The sequence below is a fragment of the Symphalangus syndactylus genome, chromosome 2 (genome assembly GCF_028878055.3).
Source record: "Symphalangus syndactylus isolate Jambi chromosome 2, NHGRI_mSymSyn1-v2.1_pri, whole genome shotgun sequence".
In the NCBI taxonomy this organism is placed as follows: domain Eukaryota; kingdom Metazoa; phylum Chordata; class Mammalia; order Primates; family Hylobatidae; genus Symphalangus; species Symphalangus syndactylus.
The window spans coordinates 115,785,427-115,798,109 of NC_072424.2; the positions used below are offsets into that span (position 1 = coordinate 115,785,427).

Here is a 12,683-nt window from a genome sequence, read left to right on the forward strand (position 1 = left end):
AAATAACAGATAGAGGAAAAGGATATCCAGGAAAATGCCCATATTTCTAGCTTTGGCAACTAAATAGATTGCTATGGCATTCACTGTGACAGAAGTTATGAGTTCAGTTCTTTAACTTTTGTACTTGAAGGCCCTATGAGATAGTTAAATGAAGATGTTTAGCAGGTAGCTAGATATACAATCAGAGGGGAGCAGGAGAAAGATCAGAGCTGCAGTTATAGATAAAGCTGTCCTTAAAGCTGTGGCCACAGATGAGCTTGCCCAGGTAGAGTAGATAGTGTTGAGAAAAGAACAAAAAAAGACCCTTAGGAAATTGCATCATTTAGAGATAAGAAACCACAAAAGAACCGACAGAGGGTTAGAATGAAAAACAGAGACACTACTGTCTGAGTAACTAATGGAAGAATTTTTTTTTAAAAAAAAGAGGACATAGTTAACTGAGTCAAATGTAAAAGAGGTCATAAATAGGATCTGTTCATTCAGCCAGTCACGCTTTCATTCACTGAACAGACATAGATTGTCTACTATGTGCCAGAGACTGTTCTAGATGCTGGGGACAGAGGTAAATACAAAAGAATCTTGTTCTCGGTGAATTTAGTTTATTGAGTGAGACAGAAAATAGGCAATTACAATAGAAAATGTAATAAGTAAATTGAGGGTGTTATGAGCTGACATGGGAGTGTGACCAGGCCTTAGGGACAGCAGTTTTGGGGGGTGTGAAGAGGGCAGATACAAACTTGTGCAAATGTTGCATTCAAGGAACTTTGCTTTGAGCAAATAAGTGACCTAGGATGATAAATACAGACAGACAGGGAGGTGGGGAGAGGTGTTATTTTTGAAGACGGAAACAACTTGGGTTTATCCAGGAAAGAATGGGAGTGAAGATCAGAGATAAACAGGGATTCACTGGGCTGGGTGCAGTGGCTCATGCCTGTAATCCCAACACTTTGGGAGGCCGAGGTGGGTGTATCGCCTGAGGTCAACAGTTCGAGAGCAGCCTGGCTAACATGGTGAAACCCCATCTCTACTAAAATTACAAAAAATTAGCTGGGCATGGTGGTGGGGGCCTGTAATCCCATCTCAAAGAAAAAAGTAGGGGGGATTCACTGATCTTCAGGCTCCCCAGGAGGAGCAAGAAAAGAGAAAAGGGAATAGTGGAGCAGGGGGTAGAAGGTGGAATTTAAAGGACAGATGGACAAATTAGCCTTGGAGATAAGGAAAGCTTGTCTGTCATAGAGATAACCATCAAGAAGATGATGGATGGAGGGATAGGTGGATGGATGAATGGATAGATGGTGGATAAATTGATGGAGGAATAGATGGAGAGATAAATGGATGGAAGGATGGATGGAGGGAGGGATAGATGGAGGGATGGAAAAATGAAGGAATGGATTGAGGGATGAATGGATAAATGGACAGATAGATGGATGGATGCATGGATAGATAGACAGATGGAAATGCAGGTAATCTTTGGAACCAGAATGATAGGAACAAGAAAGTGTCATTAGCAAATTGAATTATTAGTCTCATCTTTCCCTCCACTCATACAACAAAAGAAAAAAAAACAATGAGTAAAAGTATTCACTTGAATGAGCAACCTCAAAGGCCTTTCAAAGAATCTGGTAGACTTTGCTGGAAACACTTTAATCAGCAGCCTGAGACATGGGAACGGGGTGTGTGGGGCTCTGCTGGGAAGTGCCTGACAGCATGTGCCGCAGTCCTCCAGGGGAGGAGGCATTCTCATATCAGCAGCCATGAGGCACAGTGATCTGTGAAAGGTCACCCGGGCCTGAGGAAGCAATACATCCATTTCCTCCCCACAGGCTTCCTCTGTAACCTAGCACTCAGCCCTCTGCCCCAGCTGCTTTGTCAAAACTTGTCCCTTGAAGGTCACTGATGACATATTTATTGCTAATTCATAGGGCCTTTTCTTCCACCTTGTTCTCATCATCTCCCATAAGCTCTTCTTTACCAAGGTCATTTCAGGGACACAGTTGACCTCTTTTTGAAAGTCTCTCTCTTCCCCGAGCTTCCATGACACTGCATCACTGTGATTTTCCTCCTACTTACGAATAAAGGGTAATTCCTAGAGGACGGAAAAATAAAATTGGTAGTACATTGACCCTTGAGCAACTTGGGGGTTAGAAGCGCTAACCCACTACATAGTTGAAAATTGGAGTATAACTTTTGGCTCCCCCAAAACTTAATTATTAATAGCCTGCTATAGACTGGAAACCTTACCAATAACATTCATAGTTGATTAACACATATTTTGTGTGTTATATGTGTTCTATACTGCATTCTTACCATACAGTAAGCTACAGAAAAGAAAATGTTATTAAGAAAATCATACAGAAGGGATAATATATTCACTATTCATTAAGTGGAAATGGGTCATCATAAAGGTCTTCATTTTCATCTTCACATTGAGGAGCCTGGGGGGTGGGGGAGGAAAAGGAGGTGTCGGTCTTGCTGTCTCAGGGGTGGCAGAAGTGGAAGAAAATCTGCATATAAGTGGATTCACGCAGTCCAACTCGTGTTGTTCAAAGGTCAACTATATAACTCAGCGAAGGATAAATTTGTTATTACACAGTTCTTACAATGGCCATAAAGTCCAGAAAAATCTGACCATCTCTCTTACTAATCTCCACTCACCCACTGACTCCACTCCAGCCATATTGCCTTTCTTGCTGTCCTGGAGATGCACCAGGTATACCCTTGCCTTTGCTAATTCTTCTGGCTGGTGCGCTCTTAGCTTTGGCATTCTCATAGCTGATTCTTTCCCCTCTGTAAAGTGTGTTTACTATTATTCACTACTTGAGAATATTGAATTCTGCTCTAAAAGATGAGAAAAACAATGGGGTGGATGAAATTTCTAAGATATGTTAAATATACTATGTACCTTATAAGACATTTTAAAGAGAGATATAATGAATGAGATATAGGATTTGTAAACCATGAAATAATCAAGAGTGCTATCTCTATAAAGAAGGGGATAGAAGAACTAATAGTAAGGTATGGATCATACCACCTCCAGGCTGACAGCTGTGTCATCCCAAACTGCTTGCCCGTGGATGATATGTATTGTGGTCCTTCCTCTGACTCCACATGTGTTCCGCCCAAGAGAATCAGAAAAAGCTCCCAGCTGCTCAACAGCCTAATAATATGAGCCACAGCTATTGACCAGGAGTGCTTGGTGCTGAGTCTCTCTAATAAAGCAAGTGTGCATTGGCCATAGGCACCTCTGCCTGCTGAGCTCCAAGTCTGGTCCTTATATCCTCAGCATCGGGGGGAAGACTAGGGGAGAGAAGGGAACACAGGAGGGGGACAAAAAGAAGTAGGAAGAGTATATTAACAGTGTGTAAGCCAGCAATCATATACTGTGGGTTCTACCTGCTTCTACCTCATTGCAAGTATTTCATATGTTAACTTACAGCATTTCTTTCCTCTTGCTTCTCATCACGTGTTTTAGGTTGAGTTGATAATCTGCATGATTTGAACATCCTAATTTGGTCTGTGAGCCTCTGTTCCATGACAGAACAGCTTGCCTGGTACTTGGAGATTCCCATCACATCGAGGTAATTTCCCACGACAACCTCTTTCAAGTCTTTGCTTAAATGTCATCTTCTCAATAAGGCTGATGCTGAATGCCCTGCTTAAAAATGGCAGTTTCCCACTGCCAGCCCTCTTAGCCCACTGTGTTATTTTTCCTTTTTCAAATTATTTTCCAACATATATAATTTACTTGTGTATTACAGTCATTGCTTATTGTCTGCTGATATTGATGTTGGAGCTGATGTTGATTTTCCCCTTTGTAAACTGTGAACACCTCAGCACCATACCATTTCCTTCACTCAGGCCTGGTGTGTGGTAACACCACAACAAATATTTTTGAGCACCCACAGTGTTCCAGGCACTGTTCTGGGAATGTGGGTTATCACCAAATAAAACTCCCAGCGCTTATCCTGAGATAAACTCTTCAGGTTTGTCTGTTTTATTCGATGATAGCCTACATTTCTTGAACAGTGCCTGGAACACAGTAGGCGCTCAAAAATATTTGTTGTGGTGGTGTCACACACCAGGCCTGCATGAAGGAAATGGCATAGTGACGACATGTTCACAGTTTAGGAAGACGGGAAAATCAACATCAATTCCAACACCAAGCAACAACAGTGATGAAAAGTTTACATTGCATAGCCCCAGGAAAGGCGGAACAAACCATGGGTAATTTCAGTAGAAAAGACAGGAATAAAAGGAAACTCTAATAACAATCTTTGGACATATGGTAAAAATGTTTAATGTTTCTTATCTCTCATTTCTAGCAGACTGTTATAAAAAACAGATTTTTAATTGGTGTTATCAGATTAATTTCTAATAAACATTCTTTTCTAAATTGAAGATTGCAAATTCCACTGCTTAGAGGGGCTAAGCAAATGATTAAGTGAAGAAAGAAGAGGGTAAAAGAATAGGGCATGATGTGGATACTGGTGAACTGGAAAATCCAGACCCCATTCATGACAATAACTCCTCCTTGGCTTCAGCCAAGAGTCAAGACTCAGGAATGTAGGCCTGATGTTGCCACATCTTTTTGTTCAAGAATGTTCAGAAATCCAAATTCTTCCCCCCGCAAACTTTCCAATTTTTAAAACTTGAGCCAAACAAAATCCATTATTTTGGTCTTCCAGTTGATGACTGCTGGGTTGTATCCAAAGCCCCTGCCCTCTGTTATCATCTTCCTTTTTTAGCCTGTATCACTCTCCTTTCTCAACACAGGTCTTCCTCTCCTTGTAGCCATCTTTATCTGATTAGTCAGTTCAGGCTTCTATAACAAATGATTGCAGACTGGTGGCTTCAAAACAAACATTTATTTATTGCAGTTCTAGAGGGTGGAAAGTCCAAGATCAATATGCTGGAAGATCTGGTGTCAGGTGAGGGCCTGCAACCTGGTTTGCAGATGGCAGTCTTCTCACTGTATCCTCATATGGCAGAGAATTGGAGTGGGGGGTGGAGGGTGGTGCTAGCTCTTCTTATAAGAACACTAATCCCATAATGAAAGCTCTAACCTCCTGACATAATTACCTCGCAAATGCTCCCTCTCCTGATATCATTACATTAGGGCTATGGTTTCAAATATAAATTTTGGGGGGAACAAACATGCAGTCCATAATACTACCCTATTCTGGCAACACCCTTGTACAGCCAGGGTTCCATTGAAGATTGCCACTTTATGCAAGAGAACCCATCTCATCCCATCTCTCCAATCCTCGGTTCTTTAAATACACACAGATCAAGATCCATCACATCCTCATAATTTCTCAGACCACTCTTATCTACAGCAATGCATCTTACAATTTTTATGGCTTTTGGATTAAATCATCTATTGCCTTATGACATTAGACAACTTTCCTATGTACGTGTATTGTTTCCCCAACTAGATTGTAAGATTTTCAAGGGTTAGTGGCCAGTACTAGAGCACATACAGTTGTTGGTGTTAGAAAGATTGGGTTTTAATCTGGCTTTTGCTCTCTATTAATGTAACATTGAGTTAGTGATTAAACTTCTCTCAGCCTCAGTTTTTGTCTCTATGAAATGCAAATAATATTTCTCCATAGAGATGTTGCAAACTTTAAATGAAATGAGTAGAACATGGACATCTCGATGAATAGGAAAAGTACCTGGGAATTAACAACGTAATTGTTTTTATTTTTGTAAAAATTCTTACTGCTTTGCATCCCCTGTGATGCTTTGTATAAGTTTTTGCCCAACAGAATATTTATAATAAACATATGTTGTTTTCTGATTCATATAAGAGAACATTATCTTTGCTACAATAAGGGCATTTTATGCCTGTATTTAATGTTTGGAAATCTCCAACATAGATTTGAAGAGCACACATTTCTCTGATGATTCAATAACAATTTTGCCCATAAACGGGACAGTAACACAGAGAAAACTTTCAGAATTTCCTTCATTCTTGTAATTAGAGTTTATCTAAACTGGTTCTCAAATGGAGGAAGAGGGGAGTTTGCTCCCCAGAGGACATTCAGCAATGTCTGGACACATTTTTGGATGTCACAACTGAAGGATGTTACTAGCACTGAGCGGATAGAGAGAGGCCAGGGATTCTGCTAAATATCCTACCATAAGAAGAACAGCTCCCTGTCCCCTAAAAAAAAGAATTATTTGGCCCCAGATGTCATTATAGCCAAGGCTGAAAACTCGATCACCATTCCTAAGATCTCTCCCATCCCAGAACTCGCTGCTAAGTCAAATTAATTAGACTGAGGAGAGAGCAAGTTGCTGACGGGCCTAAAGAGTAGCCCACGTAAGTGGTGGCTGGTCAGTGCAGAGTCAAGCAGCCAGCTCTGGAAGATCTCTTCCCAGCTTGCAGACTTCTGGAAGCACTGAACTGGAGGTAGCCTTCTCATTTCCATCACAGGAAGCCATTGCTGTCAATGTGTGTCTGAATACCGTTTATTCCCTTCTTGAGTAATTTCACTTATTTCCCTACACAATGTAAACATGGAAACCGACATTAATGACCTCTTTGAAGGATATTGAATAAAATCAGTTTTGAATACAAGCTGGGAATTATGCTAATGTAAGACTTACTTAAAGGGACTAGAAAACTTTGTAAATGTAAATTCATTCTCATAGTTTCCCAAAGAGACAACTGCTTTCATAAGAAGGTCAAATGTCTGTCTTGCACTCACACATCGAGGCTGTGAATAAATGTGGTTATAGCACTGGTTTCCTCCCTCGGAAACTTCCTACATCAGCAGCTTGGTTCTTTTCTTTAGTTAAATATGATCTAGTTGGAGGTGAAGTGTTTTTCTTTTTGCTTTTACTTTCTTTTTAAATTGCTTTCCCTCCCTCAATTTCTCCAGCCCATTTTTTCATCTTTTACTTCACTGCTTTCTCTCATGCTTTATTCCTTCCTTTATTTACAGTTGTAGGAACAAGAAGAGAAATTCTCAGTTACGTTTGCTTTCCAGGCCTCTATTCATTAATACCTGGGCTTTGAAAAAAGTTTTTTTTTTCTCTTCTCTTTTATAACATTATGGTGCCATCTTGTGGCAAATTTAAATATTCAGCTAGTCAAAGAAATGCAGCATTCAAAAAATCACTTAAATACCTGAAAAAACACAACCATGCAGCTGGGGCCTCAGTTGACCAAGAGTGGATGCCATCTCACATTGTGATTTAAATCCCAAGACCCAAAGCTATATTTCTCCTTTCCCTGAAGGCTGTGATTTCTCCCAGGAAGGAGGCATACTTTATTTCCAAACTGAGTATAGAAAAATTCAAGTATAGAACAAATTTGGTGCATAGGCCTGTGGCATGTTTGAGGTGCTGAGAAGGAACTTCTGAGGTTTTGACTGTTTAGAACGATTTTCTCTCAAGTCACCGCTGCAGATTCAAGATCCGCTGTATTAACATGAGTGAACTGCCCAGGTCAGTCGTGGCGCTGATGTCAACCTAGATGAGTAGTCAAAAGTCAAATACTTTGGGAAAGACACAACACAAAAAAGTTAGGGTGATCATTTTTAAAGATCAAAATAGTATTTGCTCAATGAACAAAGCAAATGTCTATTCCATTCTTGTAGCGGGGGTGCGTATCCTCACAAAATACGCAGTTGATATTTAATGAAAGTTCTCAACCATCTGGATTCCTCAACCCAGCAAGTCCAAGATGGAATTCATTCATCCACTTGCTCATTACCAGCCCCCACACATCACCACACTCACAAGTGTGCACTCACACTCACACACACACCCTGTGTCAGGAAATGGCATTACCACTTCCCAGCTCCTCAAAGCAAAACTCTAGGTGGCCTCCCTGAAACCGCCCCCCACCCAGCCCACAATCCAGCACCAAGTCCCTTTAAGTTCGCCTCAATCTCCTCCCTCCTGTCCCCTTCATCCCAGCCTCATTGCTGTAACCCTAGTCCAAGTGACCAACATCTCTGGCCTAGTTTAGAAGCCTCCTTTCCCATCCTGCCTCCCTACACACAGAGACACAAACATATGCACACACACACACAAACATAGTCTCCACACAGCAGCCAGATGATCTCTTGAAAATACAGATCTGACCACCTTACTGTCTTTAAGTCCTTCAATGGCCTCCCTTGTCCTCAGATTAAAGTCCAAAACCCCTCCCCTGGCCCTGAATCCCTGTCTGCCTCCCCAGCCCCTTTTGCCCCATCTATATTTGGTTCTTTAAAGCAATCTCTATTTTCCCCGGTACGAGAAGGTAGACGTCATGGACATTGTGTTTGCTACATAGTTAATGCATTGACTTAACCTACCTCTACACATAGCTTTGAGCAAGAGTGAGAGAGAATAGAATATTAGCATGAGGAAGACCATTGGCTCACTGCCCCAGGTTCCAGGTAAGCACTAGACCCAGTGAGCCTGGGGCACTTGCTGAAGGTCCCTTAGCTGGTCTAATGGCAGACCTGGAATTAAAGTCCAGTTATTCCAACAACCAACTCTGAGCACTCTCTGTGGTATAAGGAGGGGTGGGACGGTGCTTCCTTTGGCGCACATGTTGAAGTGAATAAGGGTTGGGGAATTGGGTGCAAGTCTGGTTCTCAGTGCTTTCATTAGCCTGAGTCACCTGCTATTTCCCTCTGCTTGCTTTTTTTTTTTTTTTTTTTTTGACAGAGTCTCACTCTGTTGCCAGACTGGAGTGCAGGCTCACTGCAACCTCCGCCTCCTGGGTTCAAGCGATTCCCCTGCCTCAGCCTCCCAAGTAGCTGGGATTACAGGCGCCCACCACCATGCCCAGCTAATTTTTGTATTTTTAGTAGAGATGGGGTTTCACCCATGTTGGCCAGGCTGGTCTCAAATTCCTGACCTCAGGCGATCCACCCTCCCAAAGTGCTGGGATTACCGGTGTGAGCCACCGCACCCAGCCTGCTTGGCTTTTTAACTCTGAGTTCTGTGGCACTCTTTGTTTAGAAACCCTAAACAGTTCGATTCTATGATTGTGTCGTTTTAGGGTGGCCATTACAGAGTGATTTTGATATGCTCCAGAGAAAGGAAAGAGAAAGAAAACTAATGTTCGTATTCCCAGAGTTCACAGCCATTCTAAAACATTCGTTACTCTCCCCAGTCCAAAGATGAGGAAATTTCTTACTTCTCTGTCCCAAAATATCCTTATCTTGGACTGGGGAGAGCAACAGATGTTTTTAGATATCAATCTTGATCTCCCGGGAGTGTGTGTCAGACCTCAGAGATGGAATGAGGGGCTCTTAGGAGACACTGTGGGGAGTGAGAGACTATCTGATTTTTGCTGTTGAATTTGGTCTTGGGAATTAGCTAAAGGCAGAATTTTCCATTCCCCATCACAGGCAGAAGCACAAACCATAAGTTGGACCAAAATCATACAAACTTTTGTTAGGATTCTAGAAACTCTGTACTATGCTAATTTTTGTTATCTGTATTATATTCATTACTTGTCTTACATATTTGTGATAAGCAATAATTCCTTTAAAATCAAAAGGACCTAATGACTTATCTTCTGAGATGACTAGGAAGGGAGGGAATGTGGGGAAGGAGGGGACCTGGCCCTCAGGGGACAGTAAAGATAAGGACGGCTGAGCCTGCTGTAAAGGAAGAACGAAAGAGCCTAGAGGTATGTGCTTGAAAAGAGGCCCTGGGCTGAGTAAGAAGCAGAGAAGCTGTACAAAGTTCTCTGACAGCTGCAGGGCTGATGAAGGAGTCACTGTGGTTCACACCTGGGTGGGAACAACTAATAAACCTCTCAAAACCTTCTTCCCATAAAGGGAGAGTTGGTGGATGCCAAGTTTCCTATGTGAATGGCATGCTGACTAAAAAGGGCCAGGGTCATCTAAGAGCATGACTGTTCCTGTTCAGGGCCACCTGGACAGTGGTCCGAGGCATCCGATAAATGTGCAGGAACATGTCACTTATTCTTCACTCGTCTTCTCCTCTAAAACCGAGGACTGGTAGCCACCAGTCTGAGCAACTGGTACAAAGGTGAGTCACAGTCACCAAAAGCCGTAGGCTGTATTCCACACATTAATCTTTTACCCCCTGTGTTGTGTTGTGTTGATTTGTGTTGCATTTATCATGCACCATACATTTAAGGGAAGTCATTTTTGAGGCACTCCAGTATTAACCTTTCTTTTTCTTTTTTCTTTTTTTTTGAGACGAAGTCTCACTCCGTGGCCCAGGCTGGAATGCAGTGGTGCAATCTCAACTCACTGCAACCTCCACCTCCCGGGTTCAAGCAATTCTCTGCCTCAGCCTCCTGCGTAGCTGAGATTACGGGTATGTGCTACCATGCCTGGCTAATTTTTGTTTTTGTTTTGTTTTGTTTTGAGATGGAGTCTCGCTCTGTCACCCAGGCTGGAGTGCAGTGGCACAATCTTGGCTCATTGCAACCTCCACCTCCCTGGTTCAAGTGATTCTTCTGCCTCAGCCTCCCGAGTAGCTGGGACTACAGGTGTGCACCACCACGCCCAGCTAATTTTTGTATTTGTAGTAGAGACAGGGTTTCACCATCTTAGCCAGGCTGGTCTTGAACTCCTGACCTCATGATCCACACACTTTGGCCTCCCAAAGTGTTGGGATTACAGGTGTGAGCCACCACACCTGGCCCAGTATCAACCTTTCTACCACACCACCTTCCAAGAAAAATCAAAGCTTTGGCCCACACCACTCTGCCTCTCTGCTTTAGATAAACTCCCTTGCATCCACCCTCAATGTCTACACCGCTTTCTCCCTTCCTCATGCTTGCCTGGCAAAACCCAATCCTGGTTAAATCAACCCTCTGTCACTCTGTGCCTGCATCTCTGTAGCTGCACATGGCTAGAAAAACCACCCAACCATAGGCAACTGGACTTATTTTAAATTCTTCGGAGCCCATGCCTAAGGTTCTCTTAGGCCCCTGGAGGAGCTCAGGCAGTTCTAACTTATGTCCCTGGACAGCTCACTTTTCTGCCCTTTTAAATGACGCTCCTACAGCTCCTCCTCTCTCTCCAGTCTTACATCACGTTCTCCCCTTCCTCACCCTCAGCTGAGCATATTGCTTCTCATTTCGCTAAGAAAGAAGTTGCCAGAAATTTCACACACTGTCCCCTCCACCTGCATCTGTGCCCAAATAACTTGCCTTTCCTCCATTACTCTGGATGAATAGTGCATGAACTAATAATTTGTTTTTTGAGACAGAGTCTCACTATGTTGCCCAGCCTGAGCTCAAGTGATCCCCCGACCTGAGCCTCCCAAGTAGCTGGGTTATAGGCACAAGCCACTGTTCCCGGCATGAGCCAATGAATCTAAAGCCAACTCGTACCTATCCCTCCCTTTTCACCTGCTGGAGAATACCGTGATCTTTTTGTCGCATCTATTATTAATGCCCCCACATCCTGGATCAGTCCCATCAGCATACACACACGTTGTACAATCTCCCAAGTCACACACACACACACACACCCTTCTGAAACCCACTTTTGCCTCCAGCTGTTACCCCATTTCCCTTCTTCCTTTTACAGCAAAACTCCCCAAATGGGTTTTTAACACTGTGATCTCCACTTCCCCTCTTCTCATGCTCTCTTGAACCCACTACAGTTGAGTTTTTTCCAGACCAATCCACTGAAACAGTTCTTGTGAAAGTCAGCAACCTGCACGTTGCTATGCTCAATGGCCAGTTTACGGTTTCCTTCATGTTGGACTTGCCAGCAGCATCTGCTATTCATCTCTGCCTGCATGAAACACTTATTCACTTGGCTTATAGGTTATAACTTCCTTTTAGCTCTTCTCTGAACTTACCGGCCTTTCCTTCTTGGTATTCATTGGGATTCATCCTCATAGAGCTGACTTCTGGAGGTGGGAGGGGCCCAGGGCACCATCCTCTGACCTCTGTCATTCTTAGCCTACATTCGCTTCCTATGTGAACTTAGCAGATCTCACAGTTTTCAATGTCACTATAGGCCTGCGACTCCCACAATGCCGTCTCCAACCTGCACATCTCCACTGAATTCCTGACTCTGCCTGCTGGACATCTCTGATGGGCCATATATCACAAGTTGTTCTGTGTTTGGCCTCCAAAAGCTATCTGTGAGTGAAGCCCAGCTCTTCCACTCAGCAGACAAATGTGCCTCAGAAGCACGTGCCTGGTTTCTCCTGAACTTCTCCCCCTGCCCCTTTTCCCTTTGCTTATTTTGCTTTGTATCTGTCACCGTAATAAATCATAGCCATAAGTATAACTGTGTGCTGAGTTCTGCAAGTCCTCCTAGCAAATCATGAATCTGGGGGTGGCCTCAGGGATGCCAAACACACCTGAGCAGGTCACTGCAGCTTTCTGTGCCTTGGTTTCCTCATCTGTAAAGTCGGAATAATAATTGCACCCAACTAAGCTATTGCGAGGATTAAATGAGTTAATATATGTAAAGAATTTAGAACTGTGCCTGGCTCGGAGTAAACACCCAATAAATATTACATTATCTCAAACACAAATGTTCAAGAACATATAGTTAGATAATACAGGAGCTTGGGTAAGAACCTGAATTTCCCTGTCTTACTATGGAAGTTACACTTTTGTCATCTGTCAACCATTTAAGCTACTTGGGGTTCACATTTAAACACTAATATTTTTTGGATGTCTGTCCCCTCCAAATCTCATGTTGAATTGTGATTCCCAGTGTTGGAGG

General features: G+C 42.9%; 1 long non-coding RNA gene across 3 annotated transcripts in view; it reads left to right on the forward strand.

The window, feature by feature from the left end:
* Window positions 1-493: 493 nt before the first annotated feature.
* LOC134733445 (uncharacterized) overlaps window positions 494-12,683 on the forward strand; it is a 50,017-nt gene continuing 37,827 nt past the window's right edge. For 2 of the 3 annotated variants that reach the window (XR_010116898.1, XR_010116899.1), the window contains exons 1-2: window positions 494-562; window positions 3,473-3,578. This is a non-coding gene — a long non-coding RNA (uncharacterized lncRNA). Of the gene's footprint in view, window positions 563-3,472; window positions 3,579-10,181; window positions 10,303-12,683 lie in introns of all 3 variants that reach the window. The other variant, XR_010116897.1, reaches the window with a different exon arrangement.